Source organism: Euphorbia lathyris, chromosome 6 (assembly GCF_963576675.1).
Source record: "Euphorbia lathyris chromosome 6, ddEupLath1.1, whole genome shotgun sequence".
Classification (NCBI taxonomy): Eukaryota; Viridiplantae; Streptophyta; class Magnoliopsida; order Malpighiales; family Euphorbiaceae; genus Euphorbia; species Euphorbia lathyris.
The window spans coordinates 4,952,137-4,954,802 of record NC_088915.1 but is presented as its reverse complement, the minus strand read 5'-3'; the positions used below and the strand labels follow the sequence as shown (position 1 = coordinate 4,954,802).

At 33.6% G+C, this 2,666-nt stretch overlaps 1 non-coding gene across 1 annotated transcript; it reads left to right on the top strand.

Annotated features, from left to right (window-relative positions):
- Positions 1-1,309: 1,309 nt before the first annotated feature.
- On the top strand, positions 1,310-1,416 carry LOC136234420 (small nucleolar RNA R71). The gene has a single exon (XR_010691304.1). It is a non-coding gene; the product is annotated as a small nucleolar RNA R71 (small nucleolar RNA).
- The last annotated feature ends 1,250 nt before the right edge of the window (positions 1,417-2,666 follow it).

The window sequence follows — 2,666 nt, the reverse complement described above, 5'->3', positions numbered from 1 at the left end:
ATTGGTACGCTTGATGTCTTCTTCTAATCCTAATTTCTCAAAAATAGACAATGGCATCAAGTTTATACTAGCTCCTAAATCGCAAAGACAGCTTGGGAATTCCATATTTCCCAATGTACACAGAATGGTAAAACATCCGGGATCTTTGAGTTTAGTAGGTAATTTGCTTGATACTATCGAACTACATTCTTCAGAAAGAGAAATGGATGAAATTCCTTCCCAACTAATCTTTTTTGAAATTAAATCTTTCAAGAATTTTCCATAATTAGGAATTTGCGTAATTGCATCCATGAATGTTAAATTTATATGCAAATTTTTAAGTTTGTCTAAAAATGATAAAAGTTGTTTATCATGGTCCTTATTTCGGACCCTGTGTGGAAAAGGTGGCTTCGGTACAAAAGGTTTCGGATTAGAGTCAATTGGTTTATCTTTTTGTTTTAATGTATCTTCTTTGGATTTTGGTAAATCATTTCCAGGTAAAGTCGAAATTCCGGGCATTTCCGGACCTAAGTAGTTTTTCCCCGAACGAAGAGTGATAGCCTTAACATGCTCTTTCGGATTTTCTTCCGTTTGGCTGGGAAGACTTCCCTCTTTGCGGGATGGAATTGATTTAGCAAGTTGTCCAATTTGAACCTCCAAATTATGGATGCTAGATGATTGGTTTTTGATAAGCTGATCGAATTTATTTTCGATCCGTTTAAAACCATCGTCTTGATTACTTACCTTTCCATTCATAGCATCTATAAATTTGTCGATTTTTGAAGATAAAGTGCTAATCGTATCTCTTGTTTGATTTTGATAATTATTTATACGATATTGATTAGCATTTGCATTATTATTATTATTACCATCTTTCCAGTTAAAGTTAGGATGATTTCTCCATCCAAGATTATAAGTATTAGAATAAGGATTAGTAGTTTGGTTTTGTCCTTGGACAAAATTTACCTGTTCTATCTCATTCATACCTTCGTAGTCAATGTCTCTCTGGATCGGATCATGAGGATCGCATGGTGCCATAAATTTATCAATTTTGTGCGATAAGACAGAAAATTGGGCTTGTAACATTGCTACAGGATCAAGATTCATTATACCTTTAACCGATGATGTACATGAGGATGATGGTTTCGCCGTTGGTATATGTCCACGCTCTGCGGGCCACATACTGCTGTTGATTGCCATTTCCTCCAAAAGTTCTCTTGCTTGGGCGGATGTCTTTTTCATAAATAACCCTCCAGACATAGCATCTAATGAACCTCTAGTCGTAGGATTTAATCCATTATAGAATGTCTGCATTAAAAGTGCATCTGGCAATTGGTGGTGTGGGCATAAACGTTGAAGTTCTTCAAAATGTTCCCAAGCTTCATAAAGAGTTTCATTATCATTTTGTGTGAAAGATGTCAACTCTTTGATGACTCTTGCGGTTTTTGCTAAGGGAAAATATTTTTGTAAAAATGCTTGGGCTAATTGGTCCCAAGTTTCAAATGTTGCAGCAGGCATAGAAGTTAACCAAATTTTTGCCTTATCCTTCAAAGTGAAAGGAAAGAGGCGAAGTTTGATTGCTTCGGCTGTTACATCAGTAATTTTAAAAGTGTCACAAATTTCTAAGAAATTTGTCAAATGTGCATTAGGGTTTTCGTTAGGCAATCCGTAAAACGTTACGTTGTTTTGCAACATATTAAGCAAAGCAGGCTTAATTTCAAATTGATTTGCGTTTATACAGGGTCTAACTACACTATTAGTTACACCGGCCATTCCTGGTCTAGCGTAATCCATAAGTGTCGGTGGATCGGCCATAATTTCTGGCTGGACTACTTTAGTTTTTAAGGGTGTTTTGTCTTTGTTTTTGTTGTTTTTCTTATTTTTCTTAAGTGTTCTTTCAATTTCTGGATCAAAAGGATCTGGTGGCGTGCCCGAATTTCGTGAACTGTGCATCAACTTGAAATTGTAACACGAGCCAAACTACCTTCAAAACAAAATTGAAAGCAAATATGTTATAAAACTGAAAATAAATAAAATATAAAAGTTGTATAAAAATAATGTATAAACCTAGATTCGAAAATAAAATGCGAAAAATAAAAATTTTGTCAAAAATTTTGGCGTATCCCCGGCAACGGCGCCAAAAACTTGTTGAGCGATTTCCGCAAGTGCACGGTTTCGCTTGTAGTAATAAAAATATCGATCCCTCAGAGATACGTTTTTTAATGAAAAACTTATTTTTGAATCTTTAATTTCGAACTTGTTAGATTTATAAAATGTAAATAAAAAGTGAAAATTGGATTAATTGAATTTAGGAAATTTATTTGATTGAATTTGAAAACTTTGAGTATTTGAAAATGCTGGAATAAGATTATATATTTAGAATAAATCGATTGTTAGAAAGATCTTCTGATTTTAAGGATGAATTTTACAAAACAGGAACATTTAGAACTTATTAGAAAAAGGAATGAATTTGTTCATTTGCATTAAGCAAAGAAAACAACTTAAACTTTGTATTATTATGATGATGAAATAAATGACGGAACCTCTAATTAATTGGCTTTGAACGCGACAAAACCCTTTCGGGATAGTTGCCCTTACTCAAATTAACACTCTTTCGAGATGATAATTTGCCTAAGTGTTCAACAAAGTTTCCTTGTAATGATTTTGAATTCAAGTGCATATTAATG